Below are 23,647 nucleotides of genomic sequence, written 5' to 3' on the forward strand. Positions count from 1 at the left end.
GAAATATACAGCTAGGAAATGTTAACCATATATAATTTTAATACAAAAACATGCAATTTTTTCAGTTTTGTTTCATAAAGAAAAAAATGAAGAAAATTTTATTCTTGCTTAACAATAACATATGCATTGACTGCATTGCAATGGGAGACATCAACATGTAGTTGAAGCAATGGACAAAAATGATGGTTTTTTTTTTTTTTTAATTTGGGAATGTAAGATTTTGTCCATGAAACTGATATTTCTAGTTTAAAACAAGTCTGATTGTCTAGTAATGAGTAGAAAACATTACACTTTTCACTAAATTACCCTCTACTTTAATTTAAATATCTGATATTTAATTTTAGAAAATCAGGGTTTGTTTTTTTTTTTATTGTTGTTGTTGTTGTTTACAAAGCTTCAGAAGTTTAGAAACTTTTTAAAACACCCAGAATCAACAAATGCACCTCAGTGTTCTGTTCATTCGATGATTAGCTGGTTTCTTGCTCAAGTGTCACGAGGCACATTAGTCATTCTGCTGAAGACTGTGCTCTAACCTCACGGTAAACTCAGTTTGCTACCGAGTTGCATTGATGCAAGAGTCTGTGTCATTAATGCGAATGGTTATGCAGCCTTAATTCAATTGCTGACTCACTAAATAACCCTAGGCATAATTCCCCTTAGCTTCATTGTAATCAGCTATTGTATCATCTTTATAAAATATTCCCTGTGCACACAAGGTAAACGACTTTCATAAGCAAAACAGCAGTTAAGGAATGACAGCAACAGCCACAAAACTTTGCAGTTTCGTTTCTGCTGTCTTCTTTAAATCCACTGGAGCTTTATCTTGGTCACATCCGCCCTTTCCAGCTGACTGCCATGGGCTAATAGACTGTAGAAGAACCTACTCTCAAAACAGGGCGCGTAATGACAGCGAGGAAATAGTGGTGGCAAAGTCAGTCTGAAATTCAAGCTCATGGATGTTCTAAGCTTTTGTGATTAACCAACCGAGTCTGAATAATAAGTTATATAAAAACAAGTGATCACTCCTGCTAAATTAATACATCTACAGTGTCTTTGACCCTCCTTCCTCCCACATCCATCAATCCCCATTTTGGGGGAAATAAAAGATTGCTGAAGAAATTCCAAGTGCTATTTTAAAGAAAAATTATTTTTCTTCGGATGAGGGCTTTTTTTTTTTTTTTAATAAAAGGCTTACAGGGAAGATCATCAGAAAGCTTAAAACCAAACTTCTGAAAACACAGTATATATTTAGTGACTAAAGAACATTTTCAAGCATTGTTAGAGAAAGGTATCTAAACCAGAGAATAAATTTGCCCATGACCAATTTAGGAAGAACGACTTATTATTTACAAATCGCTGGCAGTGGTAGATCATATTTAATACACTCAGACTATTGAGAAGAGATGCCAACAATATGCCAATATATGCTGTCTTAAAAAAGAAAACGGAGAAATTATTTTGAGGGAAAAAGTGTTGCACATGTTTGGCATGAAACTAATATTGGTTGAATAATAATGGAATCCATGAGAGATTGAATTTACAAACGGACATGGGCCAGACCGACAGTAGAATTCTGATCCACAATCAGTAGCAGTTAGTCCAAGAATGGCAGACCACAACTTCTGCGGTAATCAGCCCAGAATGGCCAGTTCTTGGTCAACGCCAGCTTCCCTACCTTTTGCATTGCTTCCAAGTCAGGAAAGCCAGCTCTGCTCTCAGACTTAACACAAGATGCCCTTCTTCTACTCAGCCTGCTTCTGGCTTCCTCATGCCAGCAAACTCCAATCAGCACAGACCTTACGCCTTCCTTTTTTGTCTTCACTGTGACCCTTTCCCATTGGCCCACCTGCCTTTGAGTCTTCACGCATCGTGATGGTGGCTGATGCCCTTACTCTGGCAAACTCTGAATAAATGGCCCCTGCTTGATCTCACTTGGGTGGACTTTGTTTATTTCCATATTCATAATCAGTCGTTCTAGTTTGTAGCTTAGGTCTGAAGAGAAATAGTTGGTTTAAGCATAGAAGGTGTACAAACCTGCCAACTCAGTGGAATGGAATCTACAGCTCTGAACGTCAGTGCTGGGATGAACGACTATCACAAACAGCCACAACCATTTTAAATAGAGATCATTTTCCCACTTGAGTCATAAGCATTTTAATTATCCCCACATTTTATGTTATCTCACTGTTTAGTTATGAAATTTACTTTGAAGAAAAGTGTCCTTTGCTCTCAGTTATTTAAGTGGCTTTGGTTTCATCTGTGCTGAACCATGCTGCCCTCAAGTTTAAAACGCAGAGAAAAGCCAACATATTCAAGTGTACTGAGTTCATTTTTCTCCACTTAAAACGTACATTGTACATATGAGTCCTTTGAGAGTCTGACTCTAGTAGCAGAAAATATGACTTCCCTGGACTGAGAAGCAATGTTTGAAAATTACATCATGATGATAATAGTCCTGTTGGTAATACTGAATAACCACTTTGTGCCTGGAAATATGCATAACATGGATCTCCTCATTTTAATTATCATAAAACAGTGTCTGCTAGGATCAGTTAAGAGAACAAACGAGTTGCCTACAATTCCTAGGTAAGGTTCATTAAGAAGGCACCATCAGAACAAGGCTTTACAAAGATGAAGGAATCAGACGTGAAACTTTGGTGTAAGGGTCTTGTAGGCAGAGGAGCAGCCAGAGCAGGAGCACAAGGCAAAATCCAGGGAGCTGCCGGCAGTGTAGAGGCTGAAATGGAACAAGAAAGGGGGAGTAGGGGTCATGAGAGTGAACGTGGAATGAGGAGGGCAGAACACAGGGCCAGAGGAGGCCTTTGTAGGGGTTTGGATTTTCACTGAGTGACATGGGAAACCAATGCGGGACTTCTAAGCAGAGAAGTGTCATAACTGATTTTGTATTTCTACTCTTGAAAACAGACCACATAGGAGCAATTGTAGAAACAGGGGGGAGAGGTTTGAGGGGGGATTGGGTGAAGATGGTAGCAGTTGAGGTGGAGAGAAGTGATTAGATTTTTGGAAAGTTTATCATTGCTGTATAAAACCCACCCCAAAAGCAAGTGTCCTGTTGGGAGTTAAGGGAACGATTGAGTGGTGTTGCTTTGATGTGACGAACTCGCCACTGGGTTGTGATGGCTAATGTTTTGTGTCAGTTTGGCTCGGTCACCATACTCAGATATGTTGTCAAATGTCATGCCAGACATTTCAGTGAAGGTATTTTTTTGATGAGATTAACATTTAATACGCAAGCTTGAGTAAAGCTGATAAGCTAAAGCTAAAATGTAGTGGGCTTTTTCCAGTCAGTTGGCCTCTCTGGAAGAAGAGGGACCTCTTCCAGCAGACGGTCCGCAGACTTGAACTGCAGCTCCTGCAGGTCTTCAGCCTGCTGGCCCGCCCTGCAGACTTTGGACTTGCCGCCTCCACGGTCTCGTGAACCAGCCCCTTGAAATACATCTTTCTCTCTGTGTTTACAGATGACTCTTGAACAAAGGGAAGCAGACCCTCCACACAAATTAAAATCCACATGTAACGTATATTGGCTCCTTGGTATCCATGGTTCCACATCCCTTGATCCAAACAGTCATGGATTGTGTTGTACTGTAATGTTTGCTATTGAAAAATTCTGTGCATAAATAGACCCGCACCATTCAAACCTGTGTTATTCAAGGGTCAACTGTGTATATTACATCATGTAGTTCTGTTTCTCTGGAGAATCCTGACTAACACAGGGTCTTTGGTGTACTGCAGATCAGAGACACCTGTAAAGGGTGGGTGTAGCAAAAACCTTACCCTGTCCTGCATGTATATATACACATATATTTGTTTTCATATTCTTTTTCCTTAAAAGTTATTACAAGATACTGAATATAGTTCCCTGTGCTATACAGAAGAAATTTATTTTTTAATCTATTTTATATATAGCAGTTATCATTTGCAAATCTCAGACTTCCAAATTTATCCCTTCCCACCATATATACGCATAACTGGGACATTATCCAGAAATTGACACATTGTAACTGACTATACCTCAATTAAAAAAAAAGAAACAGTAACAACAAAAACAAAAAAATAAAAAACAAATAAAAAAACCTTACCACGAACCGTGTTCCCTTATTATTGAGCCCCTGCCTTGTGTCAGCGTGGTGAGGCCCCCGGGGATCCAACAGAAGGAACGGGGACAATGAGGACCTTGTCCATCACGGCCGCTGCCCTGCAGTTTAGAGACACCACCTAAAAGCTAAAAGGTTTCAGGTTCTTCACTTAAAAATAGGCATGTGACTCACCTCATTCACTTGTTGAGAACATTAAATGTCATCATGCATATGAAGTATTTAGTAGTGAACTGGGCTTGAAGAGAGCTCTTAAAATGACAGTGTTATTATTACCGGCTCCCACTCAGAGGCCATTATGTGGCTGCCATCGCTGTTAACAGGACGAGTGTAACAGCGGTAGGAAGGATAATAACACCTTACACTGATTTGACTCACTTAACACTTTAAAGAACTTTCATTTATTATTTCATCATGATGCCACTGATAACCTGTGTAGATTATTGTGCTTTTAACTTCAATGGAAACCAGAAAAGTGTTGCCTGATTTTACTCTCAGTTAAGTATAGAGTTGTATCTGTCTGTAAATGCAAGTCCAACCAGCTGCCTGCTAGGGATGACGTTTTGTTTGACTGCTGTGGTGAGTGACAGGGTTGAAATAATTACTATTGCACCAAAAGTCAATATGATGCCTATGGAAAATATTAAAAGAAGCATATATAATTTCTACAAGAATATTTTAAGGGACTTATGGTTTTTTCCAAAATTTAAAAATTTAAAAATACACTTAATAAACAGAAGCTTTCTGAGTCATAGTGCCCACTTGTGTGGATATTGTGTCATTAATGGAACTTTGAAAAATTGCATTAGAAACATTGTCAACTTCCCCTTGGTGTTTTCCAAAGAGCTTTGCACTGGAAGCTATTTTATTATATTTTAATTGTTTTCCCAAAGAATAGACTGATTGTCTTTAATATTTACTTTAATTGAAAATACTAAAATAGGATTAATAGTAATAATGGCTGTTCCTAGTGAGCACACAATAGGTAGCCGCAGGCAATAAGAGCAAGGCTTTCCAGGTGTTACGCATGTAGCATCACTACAGTCCTATGAATAAGGCATCCTTCCTCATTTTCCAAGTGGATGAGTTGAGATCGAAGGAGGTCAAGTATTTTTCCTAAGGTTCTTCAGCTTGTAAGGCCGAGCTGGTATTTGAATGTTATTATTTGAATGCATGTCTGAAGATAGCACAGTGATCTGTAATTCTCAGATTTCACTGCATGAACGGCACGAGGAGTATTGCTGAAATGCAGATTCGCAGGCCTGCCCTCCAGACCCCCCGGATCAGAGGTCCTCCGGGGCAGGTCGGGACCTTATATCCTGAACACACATCTCAGGCAGTAATCCTGGGACAGGCGGTTGGAGATCCACAATTTGACAAACACTGTCCTGTTGTTAGTGGAATTGGTAAGGCATTGTTAAATACGATTTTCAGGTTTTTATGTTAAATCTTCATCAGTGAAAGAGTTCAAATTCCTGTCCTCACTGTTGTCTTAAGTATCTGTTATTATTTTAGGAAAGAAAACGTTGGGTTCATGTCTTTCCTCGGCTTCAGCCAAGATTAATGCATGTCACAGGACAGAACTCTTTCTTCCAAATTCACCTTCTAAGGTTTTATGAATAAGCAGGGCTAGACCGACCTACTTCAGAGGGACTTAAATTTGGGAGAGTGCTAATGACCTTGTGCTTCTTTTTTTTTTTTTTTTTTTTTTTTTGGTAAAAGTCAAACTTGCTTCTTTCCATATATCTTCCAGGACCATTTTTTTATGTTCTAACATTTCAGATTACTTACATCTAAAATGCTGTGAAAACTTCAGAATAGATTTATGTTGCAAGTATATCCACTAGCAGATTGAATACGTTATCATCAGAGGGTTAAAATAAGAGAATTGTGGGTAAAGAGTGTGTGAGGGTGTCTACGGTGCTATAAACACAGCTAGCGATTGTAACAGAGCGGAAAGGGGGTGTAATTAATTGATCTAACTTTTTAAAAAATTCATTTTATTTAAGTGATTTTCTTATTCTAATTCAACATTATTCCAGCTAACACATTTAATTTGATGGGTTCCTGCCCCAGGAATTACTTGATGAAACCCTGACTTTGGAAAATTTTATTTGTGCTAATGCTGAATCTCTAGCTATCAATGTCATTGGTGCAAATAATTCTTTTATATCAAAACATGAAAGAGATTTTCATTTGTTTTTAATGCATTCATTAGAGTCCTGTCTTGTTTTAACATAGTTTAAAATATATTTTTACCCTTAAAAGAAATTGATGAGATTAGTAGGGAAAGTGATACTTCTTGTAAATAAAGAAAGTGATTTGCAGAGGACTTATTTACTTGCCCAAGATCATACAAATAAAGGTGGGCCCTCGAAGACATTCAGGTCTCTGGACTCCTGGTTTAGCAGTGAGTTACTAATTTGGTGTAACTGGCCTGTGCTGATGTCCATTTCCAGGAAGGTTAGCTGTCTGTACTGGTGTCTGCCTACCTGGCATGTTTTGAAATATACTTAACAACATTCGTGTATTCAGGTTATTTCCCCAAGGGGTTTTGTCTGAAATTCAATAACATTCATCTCGCTGTCATGTCCTACTCTCATGGAATTGTACTGTCTGGGGAAAGTATGTCTTTGGGGCACCGTTAAATAGGGGATCTGCAAGGGGAGAGGCGGAGAATAAGGCAGCCAGGTCTGTGTTATCGGAAGGGTGGGTTATAGTGTTAGAGCAGTTGCTTGGGGGCAGCTCAAAGGCAGCATAAAGACACTAAAATTCTAAAGGGATGAGCACAGAAAGGGAGCTGAAGAGTCCAGGGCACCCCAACTTGTGGGCATGACTGACTGGGACTAGCCTCGCCCTCTGCATCCAGACCGCCTCTGCCTAGTTCAACTTCACAGGAATATCCGGACACGCCATAGTCTTTACATTGATTGCAGTTAATTGATGAATTAATGGTTGACATACATAGAATTTTCCAAGTTTAAATCTCATGAATGTGTAGATTAACATTACATTTCTCTCATCTTTATACTAAAGTTTAAATGTCAACCTGAGGAAAAAACTGAGAAAGCAAATACTACTCAAATGACAAAAAAAAACAAAAAAGAAAATGCCTCTAAAACATGACAGTTGGTTCTTGAGTGAGGAGTGCACTTTATTTTCTGAGAGAAGAAAATTGAGAGTAATAATTTCCTGAAAATACCCAGTCAGTACATTTTTAGGTAAAAAAACAAGCAATGGTGTTTTTCATAGTAAATTCTCCTGAATAAGATTCTCTGACCACTTCCCTTTCAATGATGCGTCTTCTCACATCTTTGTCAAGCTGAGTTATGTTTTCAATAAAGTCACCAAAGCATTAAAATTCTAAAGCCTTCTGTCACTACTCATGCTTTTTTTTTTTAAAAAAAAAACATCAAAGTTACACTTGAAAACAATCACGAATAAGTCTGCATTCTCTTTGCTGGATCTGGAGAAATCAAGGTGATTTAAATCCTGGCTCATCCACTTGTAACTTGTGTGTCCTTGGGTTAGTTGCCTAATCTCTTTGTGTCCCAGTTTCCCCATCTACAAGAAGATCATAATTATAATGGTCACATTGGTTTACTGTGAGAAGTCAGTGATAATTTGAGGTTAGAACACTCAGAACAGACCTACCAAATAGTAACCATCCCAGAGGTGCTTCTTATAAATGGCTGATAGCATTTGGCATTTTTTATAAATGGGAGGTAGTATGTGGGAATTTTTGTACCCAACTGGAGTCAAGCTCCTCCCACTGTCACTCAGAATGCAGGTATCCGGAAGATCCTGAGTGCTGCTACAAATTCAAAGGCTTATTTGATGTTTGACTGAACCATGGAATCAGTTTCCATGCATAATGCAGATATATCCCTTTAAATAATTTACCAGCCACTTTATTGTCTCAAAAGAAATGTAAAAAATGTGTGAAATACTAGCAAATCCCATATACCCCTTCTATTTGGAAGTTCAAACTAGGGATTTAAGAAATGTTTACTCTCTTTTTCTCTGCTGAGACTATGCCTCCAGCTTAGCCGGCACTATGCTATTTAAATTTTGTTTTCTTTGGAGAACACAGAGGCAGAGGATCTTCTGATAGATACCGAGGCGAAGAGCTCTGTGTGTGCGATTGCGTGCTGACTGCTAGAGCAGGATCTCCCTGGAGGGCTATTTGCCATTATCTTGGTTTTAGGTGAAATAATTTGAAGTTTTTATCCCATGAAAAGATGTGGGCATGGAAAAAGCTGTGGGGTTAACCTAAACAAAACAGCACAAAACAAAAACACGTAATGGCTTAGAATAATGAAACCCGCACTCCTTATCATGAGCTAAAAAATCTCTACATGATTTGGCCCCTCTTTTTTATTCCAAATTCATGTCTAAACCATTTGTACTCACTCAGTCCACTCCAGACCCAGTGCCTTCCATTCTGGTTTCTGTTTGAATCCGAGAGGTGTGTGCAGTGATTCTGGACTGGGTGATTACCAGAGGCCCCATTCAGGTCCCTGTTTGCTGGAGACACGTGCTGGCGGGGCGGAGGGAGGGGGTGGGCAGTGAGCCTGAACTTGCCGCAGACCCTCCTCTTGCTCTGACCCCACCCAGAGCAGGCAGCCCACGGGGCACTCTGTGCCTGGGTCAAAGTCGCACATCATATAGGGCGCGTGTTGCCTTCACGCGCGTATCTTGATTGTTTTTCAGCAGAATTTGGAAGTGTGCACGTCTAGAAAATATGCAAAACTGCTGAAATGGAAACGTTACAAAACCCCAAGATTTTTTATCTTTCAAATAATGCCCAAGTAGTTAACATAAATATGTCAGGGTTAAAAAAAAAAAAAAGCAACTAAAGCAAACAAAAACAAGCCCAAAGGTCTCTTCCAATATAATTCCTAATATTAAAATTACACAATTCCATAAATTATTTTTAAGTCTAAAATTCTCAAAATAAATTATCAACAAAGCGTACCATTCTATGTATATACTTTACTGTCATAAATGATTAGCAAGGATATTTGAACAGAATATTAAAGGTCATTTAGAGCACATGTTTTCTCCTGGTTGGTACTTTTCCTGAATGAGTAAGGACAAAACTTTATTTAAATCTATTTCAAAACAGATAAGTAACTAGAAAAAGTATATATATTAAATACATGTTGTATTAAGCTAAGTGATTTATTTTTCTTACAATTTTAAAAGACTATAGCTTTTTCCAGGATAAACTTATAGGTGTTCAAACTTATATGCCAATAAATAATATTTTAAAGTTTCATTTTCTTTGTGGACTGTCTAGATAAAACAATGATTTTACAATATATGTACAAGGTGCATGACATAAATTTTTAATATCAATAAAAGAACTGATTACACATTTATGATAAAATAATCATTTAGAATGAGCTGATTGTTTAATAAAACATACATAAACAACTGCTGAAAATGATTATTTGAGATTTATACTGTTTGACTGAATTTTCTTATCAAATTTATTAAGAGAGTCGAGCCAAATATAAGGTTCAGCTTTCACAATTTCAAAGCATAACTCAGGTATACACAGGAAGTTCAGACTCTTAGGACCTCCGTGAGCAGGCGTCACACTGGCTGAACTCACCTGTACTAATCCGCCTGCCCATCCACTCCTTCCTCCACAGAAGATGCTCAATACACATTAGTTGAATGAATGGATATCTCATTCATGCACTGTGACCTGCAAAATGCTTCTCGTGTTCCCTCTTCACAGCCAGTGTTTCCTTCAATATTCTCTGCCATATCTCTTACCCACCTTTAGGCTGCTCCCAAGTCCGAGTAAAAGAAATATTTAACTCACCTCCTAGCCCACGTGTGCCTTCCTGTTTTGCCTTGTCACTCACAGGACTGATTGTTTTGCAACTCGTCCCTTTTATGTTGCTCAACCTTATCTTATCTCTCCAGTAATACATCGGCACTGTTAGCCAAAGGCATATTTGATGGTATGTAAATTGTTTTGGTTGGTTGATTGATGTTTACAGACACAAAAAGGTATGTGATTTTCTCATGTTTACGATGAGCTGGCAGGAAGAGTCTATCTTACAAAGCAGAATATGAATCACATGCTACAAGTAGCCGTATTCTGATTTTAGAAAAGTCATCACAGAACACAATTTGTCAATTGCTTGTTTAAAGATTATTTGTTTTAAAAACCAAATTAATCTAGGCTATCCAGAATCTTACAGTCTAAGAGGAGACACACAACATGGATGTATGGACAGTGCCAACCTCAGACAAATACATAAAATGCATGATTTTTGCCAGTTCTAACTTTTTGGCTCATTTAAAAATCATTTAATTTAATTGTAGACTCCCATGGAAATTTATCAAAAGTGTACCCTCCATAGATATGATGCTTAAAAAGTATTTAGCCAGTACAGGCAGTCCTCACGGTGCACAGTTCAGTGTCAACTGAAACATCTGTATATTGGCTGAGGGGCTGGACAGAGCAGAGAGTGGGTCAGCTTCTGCCCACCCCTTGCACCCTGCAGACCCAGCTTTGTTTAAGTTAAATTTGCTCAGTCATGTCACTGGTTCTTCCAAATGGTCATTGCTGGATGCACAAAAAAGAAGGGCTTCCTGAGAGAAGGTTAGTGGGTAAGCTGCTTGTCCCAGTGCTTCAGTCAACAGAAGGGCCGTCTTCTCCTTCCTCTTCCACGTTTCCTGCATGATCCTTAACCTTTGCTGGTTTGTGTTGCTTGCACAGCAGAATGACCTTGGCCTCACTTCAAGGTTAATGCAACTCTTTGTTGTGTCTTCGGCCACAGTTACAGAAATTACGTGTAGTTGTATTTGGACATGAGAGCCCCCAAAGCTACCCCGAAGGACCTGCTGAGTCCCAGATACTCTTCTCCCGGGGCCCACCTTGAAGCAGCAAGTCTCTCTTCTCGTGTTGGTCCGAGTGAGTCAAGGACCCCAGCAGTATCTGAACTCTTTTCTCTGCCTAATGGCCTGCCGCTGCGAGGGACCCAGCATGCCAGATGCTAACCTTAACTCTGAATTTGGTGGTCACTTACCAGTCCCTTGGTACCAGCGTGTCACCCATGTAACCAGGACTTGTTCAAGCAGAGCTTAAAGTGAGGAGGACAGGCTGCGCAAAGTTCCCAAAGGAGCTTCCACTGCCTCCTACTGGCTGGTAGACTGCAGTGTATATTGCAGTCATGAAGCCCCTCTTAAAGCAGGTTCCTTTGTCTGAGGTGATGCTGGTGAGAAGCCACGACAAAAGTCAGCCTGTGAGCAGTGGCACAGCGGTGCCGCAAAGAAGGCAGGCCCTGCGGGTGTCCCATTCTCAGGAGGGACAAACACTTCCCTCTCCAAGATGGATGGTGTCTGACCCAGACGGCTGGTTGATCTTCTCAAAGATTCATGCCTCATCGAGGGGTCAGCTTCAGTCTCTGCTGCTGACTGCTCAGGGTTTTGGCCGTGGCAACAGCCAAGTCCACCTTGGCAAGTAGGTGACCTCGTTGCTGGGCTCATACCTGGGTTCCATCCCTGCCACTGTGGTGGCTCTGATGACGAGCAGCTGGTTGAAATGCAGAGGTAGGTAGGTTTGCAAGTTGGCTGCCTTCCATTCAATGGGTTATCCTGTCTACCTGGTTGCTTAATGTCTCCTCTGCCGCGGGTGAGCTCCTGTGAGCATGGATAGGAAAAAAATCCCCCTTTTGCCCCCTTTTGCCGACTTATATGCTAATTGATAGCAACAACTCAGCGCTCTGGAAATTGACTAAACAACCTGAGAAGCTCTCATGCCTGAAAAGCCTCTGAACTTCAGGAGAATTCCTAATTACGTGTGTAGATACTCTGCCTGTAGGAGGTGGAGATAACTCCTCACGCCTTAAGTGTTGGTGCCTCTGGTGACTATTGAAGTGCCAACACCATGAAATCCAGATTCAGTGTGACTTTTATTCCCCTAAACTTGCTGGACAAGTTGGAGGAACGTCCTTGGCCCAGGAGGTCATACAGGGCTATGGCTTTTACCAGCCTAGTAAAGGCTGGGCAGAGAAAAGCGTCCGAACAACCACCCCGCAGCTCAAATTAACCACACTGTCATTGCAAACAGCGAGTGTGGCGCCAAATTAAACTGGCACAGCGCAGTTAAGTGTCTGCTTTTAATTTAAGGCCTGGAAGTATCAGCTAACTTAGGGTGGGAGTTAACCAATGTGATAAAGTCTGATTACAAATGGCAGGTTGCCCAATGACACATGACTCTGCCCTCAAAGATCTCACAATGAGTGAAAGAGATACAGTAAGATCACGGAGACAGCCCTGAAGGTGACGCAGCACAGAGGTGCGTGGTCCCAGGACTCCTGCTCGGGCCTCTGCCTGAGTTCAGTCATAAATTGGTAACTTTTAGCACAGAGGGATTACGACTGCTGGTAGGAATAACAAAGGACAGTGCGTGGATGTGCAGGAAGCAGTCATTTCTAGTTGCAGAAGGGACGACTGGACAACCTCCTATTTGCCGAGTACCGTGTGCGCAGAGCGCTCATGCACACATGCTTTCTGTGCTCGTCTGTTATCCTGGTTATCATCAAATACATCTGTTACACATGAAAGGAGCAAGACATTAAATAACTTTCCCAGGTCAGATGGCAAGAGGAAAAGGGATTTGGACCGCCATCTGAGTGACCCTAATGTCGACTTCCTAGTCCCTGAACCGCATCCTTGGCAACCCCCAAAGCTGTTCAGTGTCACTCAGGTAATATACAGTATGTCCATCTGTAGGATGTCTGTTGAGCTGTATCAGCTGGGGTCCAGTTAGGACCCTGAAACCATGTCACTTGTTTTAACAGAATTTGGGAAGAATTTAACATAACATATCATTGTTTGCTGGTTTTTGAGACCCAAAAAGGCCAAAAAGCAACTCTAAGATACTGTCATATGGCAGTGCTACTTCTTAAAAGGTTGGAAGAATAAAGGGCAGGACTTGAGATGATGAGAACGGAGAAGTTTGGAAGATGAGCCTTTGAGCTGCGATGCAGGTGTCTCATGTGTCCTCTCTGTCCAGGACCCTCACTCAGGGGCTCAAAGAAGGGCCCGGCATATCTGTCAAAGGAGTAATGTGGTTTGTAGAAGCCAGTTCTTGCCTATTGAGGCAAAATACAGCAGGATGAACGTGAAGGAGGGAGACAGTGGTTTAGAGACCATCACGCTCACTGAGGCTGCGTTTTCAGAGACCCAGATGTCCTCTTGGGAACTTTCAGAAATTCTCCTCAAAGGTACGGCTAATGGCGAGTCACCACCGTGACTGACATAACTAACATCAGGAGCTGCTATTAAGTATTTTATTCTCAAAATCGCCATAATTTAGCAAAAGGCATTCAGAACTAAGTGGATATATAATTCATATGAAATCTTTATTTATAAAATGATAGCTAATTTTAATTTGCATTTTGAAATGAGTGCAAGAGTGTTGGTGTTTTTATCAGAGACCCGTGACTAAATACAGCTCCTCTGCTGCAAACTTACATGAAATATTTACTTAAGCATAATTATACCACAAGAGCTCATTCACATGCCAGGCGCCGTTAGCCTTTCACAGTTGTCTTAAATCTAGACGGGAGGGTTAATCACAGTGTAATTACTCTGACCTTAAGCCACATATATCTTTTTACATATCGTGCTATTTATAATGCATTTTGGCAGGTTAACCTCTCGAATGTATAGGAGCCTATTTAGTAAAGGGAGTCATTATTACTGTCATCAAGAATGCGCAGACATCAGTGAGAAATGGCGCCTGGACTCCACCTACATGCGTAATGAGCTCCTGGAGATGCAAAGAAGTCCCAGGAAGCCTCAGCTCATTGTGACTCCCATTTCTGCAGAAGGTAAGTCAAGCACACGGGAAAACTGCATTACTCACAGCATCTCGTCAGACTCAACTATATGCTATAATCTATGAGTGAAACTGAAAGCTGGGAAAGGAATTCCCTGCGAGACTCAGGGAAGCTTTCAAGAATGAAGCGGAATTTGAGCTCAAGCTTGAAGAATCATTGCTCTCTGCTGTCATTCACCACCTGTGCTGAACACTGTATTAGCACCTACCCGCCTCCCACCACACCCCCCTCCTCATCTTAGCTGTCTCTCCACCGGGCCCTGTGTTCCTCCAGGACAGGGGCATTGGCTTGCTTGTCTCTGGATATCTAGTTTGCTTTAAAGAGCATTATCCACGCAGTATGTTGTAAGGCCCTGGACTAAACATCAGTGTGGAAGGATCAGTAGCTCCCCTTCCTTCAGAGTCTCCCCGGGAAGAGAGGCACGGAGATGCAAAGGACGGTGTGCTACACGCAGTGGTGAAACCATCCACCTGCATCCAGGGGAGGAGGAATGAGCACCAGGCAGACAGATCAGCCCTGCATAGTGTTCCCAATTCAGTGCGCTCTGACAGTTGCTTCACGCAGCAGGACCACCACACAATCAAGGTGCAGAGTCTTTCCGTCACCCCCTAAGATTCCTCATGCCCCTCTGTAGTCTACCCACTCTGCCTCTAGCCACTGTTTTGCTCTCTGTTATTATAGATGAGTTTGCATTCGTATAAATGGAATGCGTGATGCACGTGCGTACACATCATAAGCACATCATTTGGTGGCTGGCGTCTTTCTCGCAGCGTAGTGGTTTTGAGCTCCATCCGTGTTGCCTCCACATGTCATTAGTTGGTTCCTTTTCATTGCTGAGTTTGCCACAGTTATATGGATTGTTTATCTATTCAGGTGTTGATAGACTTCTGTTTGTTTCCAGTTTGGGGCTATTATGCTCAAAGCTGCTATCATCTTTTTATCACAAGTCTTTGTGTGGATGTATGTTTTTCATTTCTTTTGAGTAGAAACAACTTTTTTCTTTGTTTTAGTGGCACTATCGTTTGGGGCCACTTGGTTATAGAAGCTGAATAGATAGCTGAACAATTTAATTCTATATCATGAAACCTAAATCTGATCAGCATCGTATGAATGTACTAAAATTGCATTTTTCTCTTCTGCTATTTAAATAATTTTATTGGTCACCTTTGTTTAGTTTTAAATATTGAATGGATTATTTTCAAGGGATCGCATAAGCTATTTAATTATAAAAGCAACTAGTCCATGAAATAAAGATGTCTCATAAATTGACAATCAATTTTAAATGTAGTTTTGCATAAGGAGCATCTAAGTGGGCCGCTAGGGCAACAGTAGGAGATTTGCACAGCTGCCCCCCAACCTGTGGGTCATTTCAGTCCTCACCTGAAACAAGAGAACAAGCAAAGAGTTCTCAGGTCAGGCACTTCCAGGGCCGAGTTACAATAACAATCTACTCCAGAACACAGCTGCAGACATAGGTGTTTTTATTACCAATGAGGAATACAAGGTATTAAAATTTTAAGTAACTTTTGCCCAAGATCTCAAAGTCAGCCTTGGGGGACATTACGGGGACTCAACCCAAGTCGTCTTCCCTGGAGGACACACACTAAACCTTCTCTGAATTTACGAATCTTTGCCGACTGAAGGAAGGAGCCATGACTTGTCATTCTGCTTCCCTGGTGCCCTAATAGACTGAGTAGACATTCAGTAAGTATAACATTTTATACTTTAGCTGAAAAGCTTTCTAATGTAAGGAAATTTCATTGACACAAAGTATTTGAAGGTTCTTTTCATTTCATTTCATTTTTCAAAAAACATTTTCCTTTTGCAATGAACTTATCAATTGACTGATCTCTACTGGAAGTGAGTGCTGTGTTTAACCAATGAGATTTTGTGGTTTCAGTGTTATTGCAGCTAGCATTAATGATTCCGATGGAAATACATATGTTCCCAATTAGCTTAATGCTTGTCACTCATGCTTCCTTCTTAAGAATATTTAGTCTTGTTTAGGGTCAAAAGAATGGTTTGCTAAAATTTAATGTTGCTGGAGAAATTAATATTGAGTTTTTAAGTACCATCTCAACTTGAATTGCACAAAGAGAATAATTATAATCAAAGTTATTCTGAATTCAAAGGTCAAGGTAAAAAATAAACACCTCATTCAGCCGAGGAGACATGCACTTGAAGATCATGCAGCCAATGTTATATGGATAATTTGAGATACTGAGCTTCTAATGCTATATAAGGATATGTCACATAAGTAAATAACATGAGACATGGCAATATTGTAATTAACCAATAAGAACTTTAAAATAACCAAGAGTAATATAGAATATTAGGGGAAAATAAAAACTGCAAAGTAATCAAGAGAAATTGTGAAACATATAAAAACTGAAAGAAGCCAATACGTAGTTTTAACATTAGTTTAGACACACCTAGATAGAGGAATGGTAAGCTTTAAATAGGGGAAAAAATAACCTCAATGGAAAGATTCCCAATGTCCCAGAACCCCAAGCAGGGTAAGAATAGAGGAAACCACACAAGCATATCACAGTAAAACTTAAAAATTTAAGACAGAGAATCTTAAAATCATCCAGAGAAACACTGACTTTTCAACACAAAGATAGATGGTTTAAGAAAATGGATAGATAACTTCAAAGTGCAAAACAAGCGTACTGCTGATCCAGAATTCTATATATAGCAAAAATGTCCTCAAAAAAGGAAATGCCAATGAGCACATTTTCAGATAAATCAAAATTAAGAGGATTAGTGAACAACAGACCTGCATGAAAGAAAATAATTCGAGAGATCTTCAGACAGAAGAAAAATGATCCCAGGTGGATACGTGTAGATACGCCGACAAGGGACACAGAGCCCGCTGACAGCTGATGTGCGGATACATCTTAATGAGTATTGATTGAACATAACCATAATGATCAAGTCTCAGGTGCATGACTATATAGAACAGCAAAATAGTTGATGACAATTGCACAAAAAAGTAGGAGTTAGTTTGGAAATAAAACAAGAGTTAAATTGTTTTAAGGTCCTTGCAATGTCTAAGTGTTAAAAGTCTACTTTATATTGGATTTAATGTTAATGTTCAATGTTAGTGATTTTAATGTTAATATAATGGATTTTATAATTTTCACATTAAGCTCTAAGAGTTGGTAAAATGATATATAATACAGAAAGAAAATGAAATATAATAAAATTTTAGTATATGTGCTGCCAAAGTGAGCACAGTAAAATTTAATTATTTGAAAAATAGGAGAAAAGAAATAAAGGCATATAAAACAATTGGACAAAAAAAGTGCAAATAAGGTGGTAGATATACCACACATATCTGTAATCACCTTAAAGATACATGAGTAAAATTATCCAGTTAAGACTCTGGCCTTATCAGACTAGATTTTACGATAAATCTATTATAAGCTTCTTACAAGATATATCCTTTGACTATAAAGCTACAGGTAGAGGGTGAAAATAAAAATATTGCAAAAGATATATGTTGCAAATACAAAATGAAGGAGAGCTGGGACAATGTACAAGAGACAGAATATTTTCTTTAAGAAAAGATATAGTACTGAGATAGAGACATGGAAAAAAAATCAATATATTAGGGATATATAAAAAGTCTAAATATGTTTGCTTCCTAATAAAATAGCCTCGAAATATCCAAGGTTAAAAGGAAAAGAGAATTAAAAAGAGAACCCAACATCTAAAATCACAGTGGAAGATAGTTAACATGCTGTTTACAATCACTGATTAAAAGTGGCTACCAAAGACGGGAATAGTTTACTCCAACCCTGTCACAGGATATGAGTTTACAATTATACTCTCATAGATGTGTTGAATTTTAAATCTGTAATTAACATGTGAAATACCTGAGGACCGAAAAGAGCACAGGTTTAAAATAAACAAGATAAAATGAACAAATTAAAATAAACAATAAACTTGGTGATGCTGAAAACAGCAAAATATTATTGTCCTTTGAATAATAATGAAGTCTAGTGATGCCTTTGAAAATCTTGAGCCTGATCATACCTTAGAAGAGAAAAGGATAATGAAAAAAATGAAAAAAAAAATAGCCATGAAAGTTCATGTAAATGTAAAGGCTATGGAATCCAGGAGAAACCTGCTGACAAAGTGAGAACTACACCACATACTCAAAGGCTTAGAAATATACGCACAAGCTAGTCCACCCTGAGCTGCACTCATGATAGTACCCCTGGAATGACAGCTTTCAGAGTAAGTGCCTTGTTAACTTTAAAGAGAAATTCTGTATTATTGTGCTGAATTAGCTCTTAAATAATTTAAACTGATTTACTAGGAAAAGGTTATTTTGTCAGTTTCGGTGATTGTTAATCAAACAATTTGAAATCAATGAAGTAAACATCATTTTTCATTCCACCTTTTATTTTCTACTCTATGTAGAAATTCACATCGTGCCTTTGTATTTTACTAACACGGAGATGCTTCACGTGGGGAGTAGAATCTTTACTACTATTGTTTCCAATTTATTAAATAGCTAAATTAAAGATACTTTTAATCAAAGTAAAAATGATTATTTCTATTTTTTTTTACAACTTTCAATAATAGAGAGTTTTTGTTTAAGAAAAAATTTTAATTACTTGGTAGGGTAGCTGTTTCCTCAAACTCTGTCAGGAATGACTTGTAATTCTAAAAAGGTCCCATCAGGAAGTTATGGGATGTCATGCATTGTGCAGACTTCTAATATTTATCAAAGGCAAATGAAATGAACGCGTATGGACGTTTCTTCCTGGTACCTGCCCCTTTCCTCATTACACAGCATCTCAGTGCCAAGCTCTCCTCCCAGCAGGGGTGTCAGGCTGTGATGGTTCCGGCTCAGTGAGGACTATCTGGATTTGCCTGACCAGATTTTTGCTACTTCCCTTTCATGGTCAAACCCACTTCCATGCTTCCGGATCTGGATGGGTAGCTCTGTAGCTTACCACATATATAAGCAATGGTTTTCCAGAGACCTATAGGCATGTGATGTACTTTTCAAGTTGCAACTTCAAACAGTAAATATTCTATTCATTGAAAATAGTGATGAGTAAAGAAAATAAATATTAAAATGCTGTTAACATTGAATATTGCCAGATTTCTCATGTCCAGAGCCTTGTGCTCATCAACCAATTTTAAAAGGCAGCCAGTGAACTTCGGTTAGTGGTTGTGTCACTTCCGTGTCCATTAGTTCTGACTATATGAATACAATGCTATTTTCCAGCAACATGGGATCAAATTTTTGCTAGGTATTGAAAGAAACAACCATGATCGTGACAAACAAGCGAGAGCTTGACTTGGCCCAATCAAATAAAAGGCTGTCCTCCCTCAGACCTGCTATGACTACTGTTTAACGTCATAAACTAAACTTTTAGGTAGTTCTTGTAGAATATGGCCCAAATGGTGGATTTCTACGCTGTCAGAAGAAGGGTGGAAATTCTTCCTTTGCTTATTTATTTACCATGCGTCTTCACACAATAGGTGGTAACATGTATGATTTCAGGGAGCTTAATAACCAAAAATATCTTACCTTCCTTCTTTTTCTTGGATATCTAAGAGACAGACGCCTCACTCCTTTGTTTAAGAATTTCAAATTCTCTATAGAAAGTTTGTGTGTGTGTGTGTGTGTGTGATTTCATACAAAGAGGAGAATAGAAATACCATACACTCCTTAAATACACTAAATTTAACTTGAGATGGGGTAACACATAGAGCCACTGCTCCTCAAAATTCTAAATTTTGCGTACCTCCAGTATATCTGGGAACTCTAAGCCATAGCAATTTAGGAGAAAAACTCACAAAATTTATTTTATATGCCTTGTTTTAATCATACACTTAGGATTTTTTATTGCTTTGACACGTTTTATTATCCATCATGCATAACCGTATTTCCTCTTCTCCATAGATTTAAGGGAAAAACTCAGTATTATTTTTCAGTCCTAGCAAGAGCAGAGGTCATTAAAGTGACTATCATTAGCTCATAAAAGTCTGATTCTAGTGACTTGTGGAGTCAGTTTTACATTTATTATACTTACTTATTGATAGGTTTATTTATTTCAGGCTGAATTTCTTTTGGGGGAAATCTCTGAGCAAAGTTAAACTGTTACTGTTTAACATAAATATATATCCATATGGAAGGCAATCATCCGAAATGATTCATGATCAATTATAACAGGAAGGAGCCTCGTTGTCCTGCTTTCAAACTGCTAGCAGGATTATTTTTCAAGTTGCAGTATTTCATATTTTAAACAGAAATAGAAGAGGTGTGGGAATCCTTAAATACAGACACTACTCTTCAACAAGGACTCTTGACTAGACATAAGGCAGTACATTCAAAGTCTTGAATGCGTGCTAAACCTTTTCTATTTGTCCAACCAAAATCATATCCATACACTTGGAAATTATGCCCTTGAAATCCTTGTTGAAAGACTCTGAGTAAGTAAGTAAGAAAGATTCTGACTGTGGTGGGTATAGAGTGACACTGGTGTTTATAATCTGGGGTCTATATCTAGGTGAGAGAAAACAGTTTGGATTCATAATGTCAATATTTCCAATATTGCAAAACATGTCCTTTGTAACTATTTAAACTTGAGATGAAAAGCATAAGATGCAATTTAAATGTGAGAGGATGACAGTTAAGCACTCAGTGAGAGGACCTGCTTTCCCTCAGAAACCTAGACATTGTATTCGCTGTACCCCCTTCCCATCCCACTGGAGGAAAATGAGATAACCTCCAGTTTGGCCGTGCCCAAGAAAAGGTCACGAAGAACCACTGTAAGGGTATTAGAAAGAATAAATTGCTCATGAGTTACTAATTAAGTTCTTAAGCTGCAGAGTACGAGGAATTCACTTATAATGGTTAAATTGCAGTATATTTGGGATGTCTGTATCTTTGCAGGACAGGTCTTGATGAGCCTTCCAGGTTCGTGGGAATGATGGGCGTCTGCAAATGGGATATTTCAGCAGGTGTTTCCCGATAAAAAGACTCAAGAAATTTGTTCTCCTTTTCATTTTCACTTAAGTTCAGTAGTTGTAAGTCACCTATAGAAAGTATTTGGCGATGTATCTTTGAAGATTGTTACGAGCTTTATAATGTCTTAGGCTTTGCAAGCTGCCACAGCAGTATTCCAAATTCAGATTAAAACAGGTTATGCAGAAAGAACTAACCAGGAGTGACTCAGTAATGCTAATTATTTGAAACTGTTTGCTCGTGAGAGTTATGTGCACTCTGCAAGCCACCATCACTGTGACAGAGCTGTTTAATTCTCTTTATAGGATAGATAATTCTAATAGAAGTAATTGTTGCTTTTCAACAGTGGAAAACTTGGTCTGTGATTGTTGCTTCCACCACCCCCACCATGGCAGATAGAGTAGGCAAATCCCCAGAGACTGAAAATGGTTCCCAGAGCCACTGGCTTTTTTCTCTTTTCACACATACGAGGTCACCCTAGGTAAAAACAACATCAAAACTGAAAACGTCGAAGTTCAAATTGCAAACTCTCTGAAAGCCAAAGGGAGCCTCTGGGCGAGCGTGGACTCCATCGGTGCTCTCCAAGTGAGGTACTGGACCAGTAGCATCAGCATTTCCTAGGACTTCTTAGAAATGCAAATTCTTGGGCCCCAGCCCAAACCTGCTGAGTCAGAATCTCGGAAGTGGGGCCCAGAAATCTGTGTTTTAACAGGCCCTCCAAGTGATTCTGACGCACCTGAAAACTTGGGAATCACTGGGCTGGAGGAACGCCCAGGCTCCTTGGGGAGATCAAGCCCTGGATCTTAATCCCAGCTCGGACGCGGTGTATATGGCGTCAGATTGCTTCTAATTCATCAGGACTAGCAGTGTCATAGAGTGAGAGCGTGAGAATGGAAAATGATTTCAAACCAAAGACAGAAGCAGCTCTGTTAACGGAGTCAGATGTATAAATGCACACGTTATGAGAAAGAAACATAAATCATTGGCTTATTGAAAACATATTCATGTGATATTTCTTGACAAAATAAACAAAGCTTACCACTGCAGTCAAGTCATTCAAGGAAGAGGAAAATATAAAGGATTAGATTTATGGGTCTGCAGGTTGAGGGAAGTCAAAACTATTTTAGAGGAGAAAAATATATGAGAAAACAAAGGCATGAGGTTTCTGATTTTATGTGAAGAAGGAACAAAGGGAGATTTATTCTCATTTCTTCTTAACTCAAGTCATGTAGAATTTGACACTCAAGTTATCTTATTCCTGAGTTCTACTGTTTTCAAGAATGTCCATATCCTCAGAGTAACTGGAATGAGGGGGCGGTGTACGAGGGTGGGAGAGGCATCTCCGGAGGCATCATTCACCAAGAACCCTCTTGTGGAATTTGGAGGACAGGTCAGGCCTTCAAGGTCAGAGGTCAGGGAGATGCACCTCCCGAGGCAGGGTATCCAACCCCCTGCTTGAGCAGCTAGTTCTACAGGTAAGGACATATGTGATGCATTATTGTTTAAAAGGCTTAATTCCAGGGCCTTTCCACATCACTCTGCTTGGGCGAAATCCTGTGCTTGATTACGACGTGGACGTGATGTTACCCCAAACCACCCCTTCACGTGGAAATCAAACTGGGTTTCCAGTGTGACCTCCGACCGTCACAAACTAATCCACTGCCTACAAAACCCTATTATGCACTCTTCTATTCACAAACTGTACTTTCTTACAGAAATTTTTATGCACACTTCTCACTGACAGATCCTCTAATTAAATTAAAATAGTGTTTTGATTGGCAGATGCCGCCACTGTAGCAAATCTCATTAACAATATTATTTATTTTCAGTTGCATCTGGTTTGAGGATCCTTGTTTGTCTGAAGAAGAATAACTTTAATGTGATATTACATACTTTCGTTTCTAAGCAAGTAGCAATCATACACCATTGATGATGCTGAATAAAGGAGATTCACACAAGAAAAGTTCACACAATTTCCCCAAACTTGAGAAGGTCTTTTAGGCAGATTATCATATATGAGCCCCTCATCTCTGGAGCCTAAGGGGCAAGTCAACACAAATCAACGTGCAAAAACCCATCAATCATAATTTATTTCTGTTTGAATTTTTAAAAATTGTATGAAAGTAGCAATATATATTTTAAACCAGAACTAATGCTGTGTGTATTATGGGCAAATTCACAATGAATTCACATTGTGAAAGTAATACTAAGAAATAATAGTCTTGATCTTTGTTAGTAAAATAGAAATTCAAAGAAATAGATATTTTACAATATTTTCTAAAAGTGAGGAGAAAAGTGAGAACACAAAATATCTTCTATAATAAAATTTTATTAGGTCTAGATATTTAATTATTTATTTTATAATAAATAAATAAATAATTTATAAAATTATTCATCTTCCTCAACAGCATTCTGATTTTCACTCCCAATAAAGTCTGATGTCCTCTGGTCTAGAAGAACAGGAGAATTCCCTCAGCAAGTTGTGTAGTTACAGAACTTAAGGGAAGAGAGCAATTTAGTCATGAAAACATCTGACGCTCAATGGCGTAACTTCTGTGAGCTTACACCGAGCAGCCATGACCCATCAACCCTCAGGATGCAGATTTACGTATGCTAAGTACAGTAATCCTTGACAATCAGGTACACTCTGTTCAAAGTGCTCCACA

General features: G+C 39.2%; 1 long non-coding RNA gene across 1 annotated transcript; it reads right to left on the reverse strand.

The window, feature by feature from the left end:
• Positions 1 to 9,961: 9,961 nt before the first annotated feature.
• On the reverse strand, positions 9,962 to 22,699 carry LOC116660660. The gene is made up of 3 exons (XR_004316244.1): positions 22,569 to 22,699; positions 15,833 to 15,838; positions 9,962 to 9,973 (listed from the first exon to the last, which is right to left on the reverse strand). It is a non-coding gene; the product is annotated as an uncharacterized LOC116660660 (long non-coding RNA).
• Between the last annotated feature and the right edge of the window lie 948 nt (positions 22,700 to 23,647).

Source organism: Camelus ferus, chromosome 30 (genome assembly GCF_009834535.1).
Source record: "Camelus ferus isolate YT-003-E chromosome 30, BCGSAC_Cfer_1.0, whole genome shotgun sequence".
NCBI lineage: Eukaryota > Metazoa > Chordata > Mammalia > Artiodactyla > Camelidae > Camelus > Camelus ferus.